Source organism: Scyliorhinus torazame, chromosome 7, assembly GCF_047496885.1.
Source record: "Scyliorhinus torazame isolate Kashiwa2021f chromosome 7, sScyTor2.1, whole genome shotgun sequence".
NCBI classification, from domain to species: Eukaryota; Metazoa; Chordata; class Chondrichthyes; order Carcharhiniformes; family Scyliorhinidae; genus Scyliorhinus; species Scyliorhinus torazame.
The window spans coordinates 33933694-33946644 of NC_092713.1; the positions used below are offsets into that span (position 1 = coordinate 33933694).

A 12951-nucleotide genomic window follows, 5' to 3' on the forward strand; every position below is an offset into this window, starting at 1 on the left:
ACTCCCGGAGATGTTTGAGGATGCGGTGGCTAAGCGGGCACTCCCGGAGATGTTTGAGGATGCGGTGGCTAAGCGGGCACTCCCGGAGATGTTTGAGGATGCGGTGGCTAAGCGGGCACTCCCGGAGATGTTTGAGGATGCAGTGGCTCAGCGGGCACTCCCGGAGATGTTTGAGGATGCAGTGGCTAAGCGGGCACTCCCGGAGATGTTTGAGGATGCAGTGGCTAAGCGGGCACTCCCGGAGATGTTTGAGGATGCGGTGGCTCAGCGGGCACTCCCGGAGATGTTTGAGGATGCAGTGGCTAAGCGGGCACTCCCGGAGATGTTTGAGGATGTGGTGGGTCAGCGGGCACTCCCGGAGATGTTTGAGGATGTGGTGGGTCAGCGGGCACTCCCGGAGATGTTTGAGGATGCGGTGGCTCAGCGGGCACTCCCGGAGATGTTTGAGGATGTGGTGGGTCAGCGGGCACTCCCGGAGATGTTTGAGGATGTGGTGGGTCAGCGGGCACTCCCGGAGATGTTTGAGGATGCAGTGGCTAAGCGGGCATTCCCGGAGATGTTTGAGGATGCGGTGGGTCAGCGGGCACTCCCGGAGATGTTTGAGGATGCGGTGGCTCAGCGGGCACTCCCGGAGATGTTTGAGGATGTGGTGGGTCAGCGGGCACTCCCGGAGATGTTTGAGGATGTGGTGGGTCAGCGGGCACTCCCGGAGATGTTTGAGGATGTGGTGGCTCAGCGGGCACTCCCGGAGATGTTTGAGGATGTGGTGGGTCAGCGGGCACTCCCGGAGATGTTTGAGGATGTGGTGGGTCAGCGGGCACTCCCGGAGATGTTTGAGGATGCAGTGGCTCAGCGGGCACTCCCAGAGATGTTTGAGGATGCGGTGGCTAAGCGGGCACTCCCGGAGATGTTTGAGGATGTGGTGGGTCAGCGGGCACTCCCGGAGATGTTTGAGGATGTGGTGGGTCAGCGGGCACTCCCGGAGATGTTTGAGGATGTGGTGGGTCAGCGGGCACTCCCGGAGATGTTTGAGGATGTGGTGGGTCAGCGGGCACTCCCGGAGATGTTTGAGGATGCGGTGGGTCAGCGGGCACTCCCGGAGATGCGAGGATGCGTTGGGTCAGCGGGCACTCCCGGAGATGTTTGAGGATGTGGTGGGTCAGCGGGCACTCCCGGAGATGTTTGAGGATGCGGTGGGTCAGCGGGCACTCCCGGAGATGTTTGAGGATGTGGTGGGTCAGCGGGCACTCCCGGAGATGTTTGAGGATGTGGTGGGTCAGCGGGCACTCCCGGAGATGTTTGAGGATGTGGTGGGTCAGCGGGCACTCCCGGAGATGTTTGAGGATGTGGTGGGTCAGCGGGCACTCCCGGAGATGTTTGAGGATGTGGTGGGTCAGTGGGCACTCCCGGAGATGTTTGAGGATGCGGTGGCTCAGCGGGCACTCCCGGAGATGTTTGAGGATGTGGTGGGTCAGCGGGCACTCCCGGAGATGTTTGAGGATGTGGTGGCTAAGCGGACACTCCCGGAGATGTTTGAGGATGTGGTGGGTCAGTGGGCACTCCCGGAGATGTTTGAGGATGCGGTGGCTCAGCGGGCACTCCCGGAGATGTTTGAGGATGTGGTGGGTCAGTGGGCACTCCCGGAGATGTTTGAGGATGCGGTGGGTCAGCGGGCACTCCCGGAGATGTTTGAGGATGTGGTGGGTCAGCGGGCACTCCCGGAGATGTTTGAGGATGTGGTGGGTCAGCGGGCACTCCCGGAGATGCGAGGATGCGTTGGGTCAGCGGGCACTCCCGGAGATGCGAGGATGCGTTGGGTCAGCGGGCACTCCCAGAGATGTTTGAGGATGCGGTGGCTAAGCGGGCACTCCCGGAGATGTTTGAGGATGTGGTGGCTAAGCGGGCACTCCCGGAGATGTTTGAGGATGTGGTGGGTCAGCGGGCACTCCCGGAGATGATGGGACAGGCATCCATTTCGCTGTTGCCAAAGAAGGATAAGGACCCGATGGAGTACGGATTGTATCGGCCAATATATCTTCTAAGTGTGAATGCAAAGATTCTTGCCAAGGTGTTTGTGCAGACTTTGGAAGAGTGCTTTCCGCACGTGATTGGGAAAGACCAGATTGGGGGGGGGGGGGGGGGGGGATTCTCCCAGCCCAGGGCCGGGCCAGAGAATCCCCGCAACCGGGCCATGCCGCCCCGATGCCGGCACGCGATTCTCCACAGAGCATGGAATTGGCGCCATTGGCACCGGCACGGGCCCGCTGTAGCCCCCCTATTCTCCGGCCCGAATGGGCCGAACGGGCGCTCTAAAAAGGCAGAGTCCGGCCGGCGCCTTCCACACCTAGTCGCAGCCGGCAGGAACTCTGCGCGCAGGGTCGGGGGGCGGCCTGTGGCGTGGGGGAGGGGGGCAGCCTCTCGCTCCCCGAGAATCCCGCCCGGGGTTTGTAAAGGGTGTTCAGTTGTCTATGAATGTGCGGCGCCTGTTAAATGTGGTGCTCTCGCTGTCAGAAGAGAGGGAGCCAGAGGTGGTGGTGCGAGATACGGACAAGGCATTTGACCGTGTGGAGTGGAGTTACTTGTTTGCGGTGTTGGAGAGGTTTGGCATTGGGCCTAAATTTGAGGCCTGGGTTAAATTGTTAAAGAGGGAGCCAAAGGCGAGTGTGCGCATGAATGAGGTGATTTTGGGATATTTTATATCGAGAAAGGAGGCAGGGCTGCCCCATGTCCCCCCTCCTCTTTGCGCTGGCGATAGTGCCCTTGGCCATTGTGCTTGAGGTGCTCGGATAAGTGGAGGGGGATAGTGAGGGGGAGGTGGAGGGGAATACTGAGGGGGAGGTGGAGGGGGATAGTGAAGGGGAGGTGGAGGGGATAGTGAGGGGGAGGGGGAGGTGGATAGTGAGGGGGAGGTGGAGGGGGATAGTGCGGGGGAGGTAGAGGGGGATAGTGAGGGGGAAGTGGAGGTGGATACTGAGGGGGAGGGGGAGGTGGATAGTGAGGGAGGGGGAGGGGGATAGTGAGGGGGAGGGGGATAGTGAGGGGGTGGAGGGGGATAGTGAGGGGGGGTGGAGGGGGATAGTGAGGGAGAGGTGGAGGGGGATAGTGAGGGGGAGGGGAGGGGGATAGTGAGGGGGAGGGGGAGGTGGATAGTGAGGGGGAGGTGGATAGTGAGGGGGAGGTGGAGGGGGATAGTGCGGGGGAGGTGGAGGGGGATAGTGAGGGGGAGGTGGATACTGAGGGGGAGGTGGAGGTGGATAGTGAGGGAGGGGGAGGGGGATAATGAGGGGGAGGGGGATAGTGAGGGAGGTGGAGAGGGATAGTGAGGGGGGAGTGGAGGGGGATAGTGAGGGGATGGAGGGGGATAGTGAGGGGATGGAGGGGGATAGTGAGGGGGAGGTGGAGGGGGATAGTGAGGGGGAGGTGGAGGGGGATAGTGAGGGGGGCTGGAGGGGGATCGTGAGGGGGGCTGGAGGGTGATAGTGAGGGGGAGGGGGAGGGGATAGTGAGGGGGACGTGGAGGGGGATAGTGAGGGGGGAGTGGAGGGGGATAGTGAGGGGTGGAGGGGGATAGTGAGGGGGAGGTGGAGGGTGATAGTGAGGGGGAGGTGGAGAGGGATAGTGAGGGGGTGGAGGGGGATAGTGAGGGGGTGGAGGGGGTTAGTGAGGGGGAGGTGGAGGGGGATAGTGAGGCGGAGGTGGAGGGGGATAGAGAGGGAGAGGAGGGGGATAGTGAGGGGGAGGGGGATAGTGGGGGAGGTGGAGAGGGATAGTGAGGGGGAGGTGGAGGGGGATAGAGAGGGAGAGGGAGGGGGATAGTGAGGGGGAGGGGGATAGTGGGGGGAGGTGGAGAGGGATAGTGAGGGGGGAGTGGAGGGGATAGTAGGGGAGGTGGAGGGGGATAGTGAGGAGAAGGTGGAGGGGGATAGTGAGGGGGAGGTGGAGAGGGATAGTGAAGAGGAGGTGGAGAGGGATAGTGAAGGGGAGGTGGAGAGGGATAGTGAGGGGGGCTGGAGGGGGATAGTGAGAGGGAGGTGGAGAGGGATAGTGAGGGGGAGGTGGAGAGGGATAGTGAGGGGGGTGGAGGGGGCTAATGAGGGGGAGGTGGAGGGGGATAGTGAGGGGAGGTGGAGAGGGATAGTGAGGGGGCTGGAGGGGGACAGTGAGGCGGAGGTGGAGAGGGATAGTGAGGGGGTGGTGGAGGTGGATAATGAGGGGGGGGCGTGGAGGGGGATAGTGAGGGGGAGGTGGAGAGAGATAGTGAGGGTGAGGTGGAGGGGGATAGTGAGGGTGAGGTGGAGAGGGATGGTGAGGGGGGTTGGAGGGTCATAGTGAGGGGGGTGGAGGGGGATGGTGATGGGGGTGGAGGGGGATAGTGAGGGGGGGTGGAGGGGGAGTGGAGGGGGCTAGTGAAGGGGGGGTGGACGGGGATTGTGAGGGGGAGGTGGAGAGGGATAGTGAGGGGGAGGGGGAGCACAGGGTGTCTCTGTATGCCGATGATTTGTTGTTGTACATCTCTAACCCAGGTTCTACGTGGGGGGTATAATGGGACTGGTCAGGAGATTCAGGGCTTTTTCAGGTTATAAGCTGAATCTTGAAAAGAGGGAGTGTTTTTTGGTGTCTTTGCCGGGGCGGGAGCTTGTTTGGGGGGAGCTTGTTGCCGTTTCGGGTGGCACTACCCACCTTAGGTACTTGGTGGGGGCAGGTGGCTCGGGACTGGGCCCGTCTCTATAAATTAAATTTCACGAGCCTGGTGGGTAGGGTCAAGGCGGGTTTGCGGAGGTGGGACAGACTTCCCCTGTCATTGGCCGGCCAGGTGCAGGCGGTAAAGGTGAACAGTTTGCCGCGGTTTTAATTTTTATTTCAGTGCCTACTTTTTTGCCGAAAGCGTTCTTTATGGGTGTGCAATGGTTGAGTTTGTCGTTTGTTTGGGCCGGTAAGGTAGCGAGGATTCAGAAGTTGGTGCTTCAGAGAGGGCGGCAATCAGGGAGTCTGGCCCTTCCCAACCTGGGGATTATTATTATTATTGAGCAACGAACGCTGAGAAGGTGAAGGGTTGGAGTAGGGAGATGGAGGCTTTGTGGGTGAGGGTGGAGGCAGGCTCTTGTAGGGGGTCGGGGTTGCGGGCTTTGGTAACGGCGCCGCTCCCATTTGCCCCAGGGAAATATTCGGGGAGTCCGGTGGTCACGTTGAACATATGGAGGCAATTAATGCAGCGCTTTAGGTTGGGGGCGGGGTACAGGTCTCCAGTTACATGCAGGTGCAGGATTTTGGGGTAGAAGGTTTCCCTTGACTTTTCCGCCCTCCTCATTGTTGGAGGGGGTTCTGTCAGTGTTGGGGCTGGAGGAGGGGGGTCACCTCGGCGATCTATGGGAGGATTTTGGAGGAGATGGTGCTGTTGGAGGGGGTTAAGTGGGAGGAGGAGAAGATGGTGCTGGAGAAGGGGTTATGGTGTGAGATGCTGCGGAGGGTGAATGCCTCGACTTCATGTGCGAGGCTGGGTTTGGTGGTACACAAAGCGTGCCCAACAAAGTCGAGGATGGGCCGGTCGACACGTGTGAACGGTGTGGGAGGGGCCCGGCCAATCACGTACACATGTTCTGGTCCTGCCCGAAGTTGGAGAAATTCTGGAGTCGCGTTGGCGATCCTACACGTGGGATTTGGAGCCCAATCCCCTGGGGTGTCGGAACTTGCCGGAACGGCAGGCGGGAGTGGGGGCAGATGTTTTAGCCTCTGCCTTGCTGATCGCTCACAGATGGGCCCTGTTGGGGTGGATGTCAGTCTCTCGATCTTGTGCCTCAGTATGGCTGGGGAACTTGATGGAGTTCCTGCAGTTGGAGAAGGCTAAGGGGTGGTATCTCACTATAAAAGGGATGAGGCACTCACACCCCGCCTCTTTCCACAGACCAACATCTACAGAGTCAGACAGGGTGTATCCTCAGCATCAACCTGTGGCTTAGAGCAGGGCTGGTTCAGTTAGACTGAGTTACTGAGTTAGATTAGCAGAGAGTCGAACTCATAGAGAACTGTGCGAATAGTTCAATAAAACACACTGAACTCACTTCAAAGTCTGGAGCATCTTTTACTCAAAACTGCATCAAGTGGCAGCTTGTGTTATTCCAAATTACATAACACAACAATGGGGTCTGTTTAAATGTACACTTTAAAGGGTTGGTTACCATCAGCTGCCAAGGTTGCGGGGGGCGGGGGGTTAATTTGAGTGACTGGGGTATTGGAGGGTGGAGGTGAGGGAGGGTTTTGTTGTTGTACTTTGTTGATTAAAATGTTAACAATCGAATAAAAATATATTTTTTGAAAGTACCTCACCCAGTCGACAAAGCCCTGCCCAAACCGGAACCACTCCAGCACCTCGAATAGGTACACCTACTCCACACGGTTAAACGCCTTCTCCGCGTCCATAGACACAACCACCACCCGGTCCGTCGAGGGCATCATTGTCACATTCAATAGCCTCCGAACACTGGTCGATAGCTGCCGCCTCTTCATGAACCGCACGGAGCTATTTTTCAATCTGTCTCTCGGGAGCCCTGTTTTCTCAACTATGTTCCTTTGCACAACACCTGTCTCACGCAGTTAAACACTGGAAAGAGTTTCGCAAGCAATGGAATGTGTGGTAAGATTGGAGTACAACATTCTAAATGCCCTGCAGGAGTCTGTCCGCACACACGGTGCATAAACAGGATAACTGTGGCCACAGGGCGCTGCGGTGGATTCCCAGAAACTCATTTACATGTTTGAGACATCCTAAACCTGTGATGACATCGTATGGTAGATGATCAATTTACATCCTGCTTCCCATCATCGTAAACGTGGCTGATGATCAGGCGTCTCTTCCATCGTCCAATCAGCAGCTTTTATCGGTACACAACATTAATCTCAACTTGACCGTTTCCATCTCGAACTTGTTTTGACAGTCAACAGTTTGAACATTGTGGGTTTTTTTTGCTGGTGTGAATGAGGCCTTTTGCATTCCTTGCCCCTTCATAGCTTAACTCTGTTCTGTAGCCACCCGAGGACTCTTATCACATGACATTAATCAGTCAGCCATTACGGAAACAGGAGGCCTAGAGCCCACTCGCTTGGATTATATTGCTTGCTGAGAGTGGGAGGAACGTAGGAACAGGAGTAGGCCATTCAGCCCCTCGAGCCTCAATGGCCATTCAATTAAATTGTGGCCGTGGGAGGGCAGCATGGTGACGCAGTGGGTTAGCCCTGCTGCTTCACGGCGCCGAGGTCCCAGGTTCGATCCCGTCTCTGGGTCACTGTCCGCGTGGAGTTTGCACATTCTCCCAGTGTTTGCGTGGGTTTCACCCCCACAACCCAAAGGTGTGCAGGGTAGGTGGATTGGCCACACTAAATTGCCCCTTAATTGGAAAAAATTAATTGGGTACTCTAAATTATTTTTTTTTAAATTGTGGCTGTGATCTGTATCTCCATCCCCTCTATCTTCCTTGCTTCTGAATCATTGATTTGATCAATCTCATTTTTGATTCCTAGTCTCTTTATTGGGGGGGGGGGCGTAAAGTTCCAGATTTTTCTTCCCTTTACGTGAAACCTAGCTCCGATTTTAAGGTCATGCCCCTTTATTCTGAACTCCCCCCAGGAGAGGGGGTCCTTTCAGTTGTCTCCTCAGGTGTTTTGCCTTTGCGATGGGATCAGTGGCCATTTTTAAAAAAAACAGACCCCCCGCCCTTTGTGTCCGGACGGTGCTGGGTGCCTCATTGCTGTGGTACAGTTCTACACACCAGTCAACCTCCAGCCACCTTGTCTGACTGGCATTATTCCAATCTGAGCCTTGGCAGGCTGCGTTGGCAGCTTACCCCACTGTTCGTTGGAGGGGAAGTGGAATTCAGCAACCTGAGCCAGGCGTCCACACCCCCAGCTAGGGCCATGGATAGGAACCAAGAGTGGACCCTGCCCATTTTGTCTGTGCCAGAGGCAGCGAGATCAACTGCAGATCCCTACGTGGTTCCAACGGAGACTAGCATATATTTCCCTGCTTTGTCTCGTATCATTGTGTAATATGCTGCAGTATTAGCCACAATACCGATACCATTCCGGCCAATTAAAAATATCATTGAATGAAATTGCTTCTCTCCCTGTTTTTTTTACCTCTCCAAACAATTACATTGACAATGTAAGAAATGGACTGCGAGGCGATGGGACTAATTCCAAAGTCTGCATTCCATTTAACGTCGACAACACAGGCTATGCTGCTTTGTGTAGCATTGCAAACAATTTTACACACACACACGCATCTCCCACACAAATACACATTAACCAACCAAGTCCCAATAATTACTCAAGTATTCATAAATAGCTCGTCTCCCAATCACATCCTCAGAGATGGCTTTGGACACCCGCCAATTGGCAAAGTGTGAATGCTGGTTTTCACAAGATAAAATGCCTTTTCCTCTGGCAAATAATGTGGGAACTTTATCTTTGAATATCAGGATTAGGTCATGGCATTATTCTGCATGATGCGATTCAAATTGTTTCATGAAGTTTAAAACCAACTATGAAGTGTATTAAAGGCCATGGAGAGAAAGAGAGCGAGAGAGAGCACAGTACGTTCACATGGGACTGACAAAACATTTTGAGGAAAGCTCGAGGTACGAGGGTTATTTTGGTGAAAGGGTAAAACCAGGCAGTGAACTTCTGGTGACAGGGATGTGCTGTGAAGTCACACACCAGGTGGCTCTCCTCTTTCAAATCCAAAAACCTGGGGCGGGATTCTCCGTTCGCCGATACCAAAATCACATTCGGCTGGAGAATCCCCGTTTGCGCCGAAATCGGGGGCTGCGCCGCTTTTGAGATGCGCCGCCCCCTCGAAAACGTACGCCGCAAGCCGTATGGTCGGCCTCAGGACGTTACCTGAGGCCCTCCCCCAAAGCTCTTCCCCGATGGGCCGAGTTCCCAACGGCGTGGAACACTTATCCTTTTTTTCCGTGAACCCGGCGTGGCGGCTGCGGGCTGTGTCCAGCGGCGCCACAGTCGGGGGCTGGGGCATTCCGTGGGCAGGGGGGCTTTGGCAGGGGCACTAGTGGGGGGTGATCGGGGTGGCAAGTGATTTGTTATGTTGTAGGTGTAACATAAGCAGCTTCCTTGTGGTGCACTTGACAAAGGAAGGTTCAAATGTGGAGATAACTTCAACACGTTTATTAAACTATTTACACTTCTATTACTCGGGTTCGACACCAGTGCTAATTCTACTATAGCTACCCATTTGAGCTTGGACTGTCATCGTCGCTTTGTTCTTCACTGTAGCATGAGAGACCGCCATGGTCGTCCTGCTGTGCACTGGAGCGTGGTAGACTGTCATAGTCTTCTTGCTGTTTACTTAAGCATGGCAGACTAGCATCGTCTGCCGCTAGTTGATCAGAGGAGGTTGCTAGGCCCTCATGGTCTTGTTCCTGCAAGAACTGCGCATCGGAGTCTTGCGTTGCTTCTATCGTGGAAGCTGTCCACGAGCTCGCTGTGGAGGCTTGTGACACTGGAGTCACTTCTTGTTCATGCAAGGACTGCGCTCTGGAGTCTTGCGTTTCTGCAATTGTGGAGTCTGTCCACGAGCTCGCCGTGGAGGCTTGTGACACTAGAGTCACTTCTTGTTCATGCAAGGACTGTGGTGTGGAGCCTTGCGTGTCTTCTTTCGTAGAGTCGGGAACCCTGAGCGGTGCGTGGACCAGGCTGTGTGTGGCAGCAGGCCGCTCTCTGTGGGCTTGTACCGTTCTCTGTCTCTTGGTGTCAGGCTGCAGCATCATCCTGCACTCACGAGTCGGGATGTCATATCTGCTGGGCTGAAGATCCTCAAATCCGAAGAACTCGTCATCGGGGTCGTCAATGTGCAACACGTCTAGTAGCGGTTCGGATTTGGTACTGGGGTAGCCTCCCAAGGTGAAAGGTTTGTCCGAGTCATTGTCTTCTAGGACTATATCATCACTGTTTGCGTCGGAGCTGGCATTGGGCTCGCGAGGTCCAGAGAAAATGTAACGGTCGGTTTCGAAGTATTCAAGGTCGGAATCATCGGTTTGGGCGTAGGTAACTGCTTGTTGCAGGGTTCTTCGGAGGTTAAATTCATTTCCTGGTTCAATTTGAGGCATTGTGCTGTCACTCCAGGTGAAGGAAGGTTGTTTTACGGCTTTAAAAGATTTTTTCTTTGATTTGGGACGTTTCCCCTTTAAATGGGCGTGGTCCGGGGCGTCTGACGTCATGACGCGCGTGACGTAGCGCGTAGGAAGCGATTGCGCATGCGCAGATCGCTGTTCCTTTACTTTGGGCCTTGTTCTCATTTGCGTATGCGCGGCTTCTCGCGCACGCGCAAATGGACCTTCATGTTCTGTGCGCTTCTGTGCAAGTGATAATCGCCAAAATGCACCGGTACCAGGGTCGGGAAAGAATCCTGCGCTGGGCCAGACAATGACCTGCAACTGGGAATGACACCAGATCCGGATTTACCAAGTTATTGGGGCAGACTTGGCTGGGCGGAGTTCAACAGGGCGAAGGCAGCTCTGTGCAAGAGAAAAGTAGAATTTGGTATACCGTTCCCGGCTAAAGTCTGGGTCACATTCCAGAGCAGGGAGGTTTACTTCACGACCCCTGCGGATGCGGACAAATTTGTCCAGGAAAACAGGCTGGAAAACAGCAGCAGAGGGGGGGGGCGGTGAAAAGATCACCCGAAGGGATTGGATTAACCTGAGAGGCACTTTGCATGGGACTGCCCTTCCTGCCAAACCGTAGGAAGGGAAGGATGAGGGCAGCGGAGAATAAGAGAGGGTGAGGAGGGTGGCAGGCGGGGAAAACAGACAGCGAGCGCAGGGTAGACACATAGCCAACCCCAGGAGGGGGCCACCACACGAGCTGGGAAAGCTAGTACGGGCGAGAGAGGGGCCACGGCACATCTCCCACAGGGGAGAAAGCACCTGTCAATGGAGAGGGTGTACACAACACCAATGGGGGGGGGACAGCCAGGGGAGTAAGGGGAGGGGGGGGCAGTAACAGGAGGGGGGAGGAGAACACGGGCGGGGGAAGAATCATTTGGGAAATATAGGGACAAGGTCGTAAGGGCATTAAACTGGCTACAACAGGCCACACGTGGTGATTTGGAACACAGAGGTACCGCAAGTAGCCGCTTTGGAGGGTCCCTGAACAAAGGGAAACCCCAGAGTGCAAGGGCTCATCCACATGTCGTACACATGGTTGGCAGCCATGTTGGATAGCTCTTGGACAAAGGATAACCCCGGAGCACAGGGGCCCGGCCTCATGGTGAGAACGGTGACCACGGCCATTTTGGACGGCCCCCTAACACAGGAAACCCTGGCATGCAGGGGCACATCTACAGGGTAAGTATGGTTGATCCCACAGGGGGGGGGAGACACAAAAAAAAAAACCATCACCTGGAACATCAGATCCAGAGTCTTTGCCCACCTGAAAATTATGAAAGCTGACATAGTCCACCTCCAAGAGACACACCTGAGGGAGAAGGACCGACTGAGGATAAGGGAGGGCTGGTGGTACAGACATACCATTCTTGCTCCAAGATAAGAGCTATGGGGGTCGGGGGGCGGGGGGGACCCACACTTTAACGGTAACCCCAAAACAGGGAGGACCTATAATATGGCAAAAGAACTCGGCACATTCATGGAGAAGATGGTGGCAGTGGACCCATGGAGGTTCACACACCCAGGGGTGAAGGAGTTCTCATTCTCCTCCGAAGTACATAAGGTCCATACGCATATCGACATCTTTGTAGTGGGAAAATCGGTGCTTCCAGGGCTGGTAAGAGCGGAGTACTGCGCGGTCGTAATCTCCGACCTCGCTCCACATTATGTGGATGTGGTTGGACAGGGCCTCCCTGGCTGATAAGGCTTCCTGCAAGAATATATCACAGGCCATAGACGAGTATATTACTAATAGCTATAACGGCGAGGTCTCACCGTCCAGGCTCTGGGAGGTGCTGAAAGCTGTGATCAGAGGTGAAATTATTGTCTGCAAAGCACAAAGAGACAGGGAAGAGAGGGCGGCTCGGTAATAGCTAGTCGACTCCATACTGGAGGTAGATCGTAAATACTCCGAGGTCCTGGCCATATAGCTTCTGGCAGAGAGGAACAAGCTACAAATGGACTTTGACCTGCTCTCCACAAGGAAAGCGGGACACAAACTCCGCCAGGCATGGGGAACCCTGTACAAGCATGGAGACAAAGCCAGCCAACTTCTGGCTCACCAGCTGAGAAAGCAGGCAGCCACGAGGGAAATAGCCCAGATCAGTGACAGCAGAAGCAAACTTGTAGTGGAGCTGGAGAAGGGCAACAAGGCAGCCAAGGCCTTCTACCGGGGGGTGTACACCTCTGAGCCCCCAGCAGGGAACTTGGGGATGAAACAGTTCCTCGATGGACTGGACACGCCAGTCATGGGGGAGAACAAGAAACAGGGGCCGGAAGCACCACTAAAACTGGGAGGTCGGCACGGTAGTACAGTGGTTAGCACTGTTGCTTCACAGCGCCAGGGTTCCAGGTTCGATTCCCGGCTTGGGTCACTGTCTGTGCGAAGTCTGCACGTTCTCCCCGTGTCTGCTTGGGTTTCCTCCGGGTGCTCCGGTTTCCTCCCACAAGTCCCGAAAGGCATGCTGTTAGGTGGATTGGGCATTCTGAATTCTCCCTCTGTGTACCCGAACAGGCGCTGGAATGTGGCGACTAGGGGCTTTTCACAGTAACTTCATTGCAGTGTTAATGTAAGCCTACTTGTGACAATAAAGATTAATATAAAATCGTCCCTTAATTGGAAACAAAATGAATTGGGTACTTTAAATTTATTTTTTAGGAATTCCACCTGCTGCTTTGGTGGGATTTGAACCCATGTCCTCAGAGGATGAGCCTGTACCTCTGGATTACTAGCCCAGTGACATTAACAGTACATCACGGTCTTCCCTGAGTGAAT

General features: G+C 55.2%; 1 protein-coding gene across 5 annotated transcripts in view; it reads right to left on the minus strand.

The window, feature by feature from the left end:
- bcar3 (BCAR3 adaptor protein, NSP family member) overlaps positions 1 to 12951 on the minus strand; it is a 335071-nt gene that overhangs the window by 141658 nt on the left and 180462 nt on the right. Inside the window, exon 1 of one of the 5 annotated variants that reach the window (XM_072510526.1) lies at positions 6320 to 6429. The exons of the other annotated variants lie outside the window; for them this stretch is intronic. The gene's annotated coding sequence lies outside the window, so the exon portion shown is untranslated. Of the gene's footprint in view, positions 1 to 6319; positions 6430 to 12951 lie in introns of those variants that run through there. 5 annotated transcript variants of the gene reach the window in all.